The sequence below is a fragment of the Penaeus monodon genome, chromosome 15 (assembly GCF_015228065.2).
Source record: "Penaeus monodon isolate SGIC_2016 chromosome 15, NSTDA_Pmon_1, whole genome shotgun sequence".
NCBI lineage: Eukaryota > Metazoa > Arthropoda > Malacostraca > Decapoda > Penaeidae > Penaeus > Penaeus monodon.
In genome coordinates, this window is record NC_051400.1 from 11,509,035 (window position 1) to 11,509,895 (window position 861).

General features: G+C 31.1%; 1 protein-coding gene across 1 annotated transcript in view; it reads right to left on the reverse strand.

Moving 5' to 3' along the window:
- LOC119582107 overlaps positions 1-861 on the reverse strand; it is a gene marked incomplete at its 3' end in the record, with an annotated part of 6,187 nt that overhangs the window by 2,651 nt on the left and 2,675 nt on the right.

Consider the following 861-nt stretch of genomic DNA (forward strand, 5'->3'; position numbering starts at 1 on the left):
CATTTTGAAAAATGTATCCCTAAATCATATGTGTACATCAAGATACAATACATTACCTTTATGTTCTCTTAGATGTGATGTCAGATTCCTTCATACTTAATTATCTGGTGTTAAATCATTATTCACAGTTTGAGTTTATGTTTATCAGTTAGCTGCAGTAAAGCAATGCATGCATTAAGTCAAAAGATTTTAGAGTTAAGCCCTTCTTAATATTATCATCCTGTTGCTATACACATTTGAAAGTGATGCAAACAAAGTATGTAGTGGTATATACAGATTTTATGTTGTAAATACTAGTTTTAGGTATATTTAGACTTTCTCACAGAATTGTACTGCGATGTATTCATTTACCTTGATGCTGTGACTCTTGGGTTCTAAGCAAACAAAAAATTTCCTGTGTGACATTTATTGTTTTTTTCATGTAGTGGAACAGACAATTTCAAAAACAAAATTATTTCCCAAAACAGACTCTGATCTATTACCAATAGTCTGATTAACATAGTTAACAAAAACATCATTATTGTCCAAGAATAGCAAGTCTGAAATGTTGAACTTTTGTCAGTTCAGAAAATGGCTAGATCCACATTCGATCTAAAATATATATATATAAGTATCTAACATTTCTAAGATTAAACAAACTAGACACAAATTTTCATGCTAAACACTACCAAGTTGTATGCAGTTCATATCCCCAAATATCTTGGCATCTAATGACTCCTTAACAAAAAGTTCTGGTTCTTTGGTGAGCTGCTGTAAAAGATATCTAATGGTTTTTCGAGATTCTTTTCACTAATCTCAAAACCCATCTTGTGTTTGAGGGTATGATATCTTGTCTTCACTTCCTTTCTTTGAACACTCAAC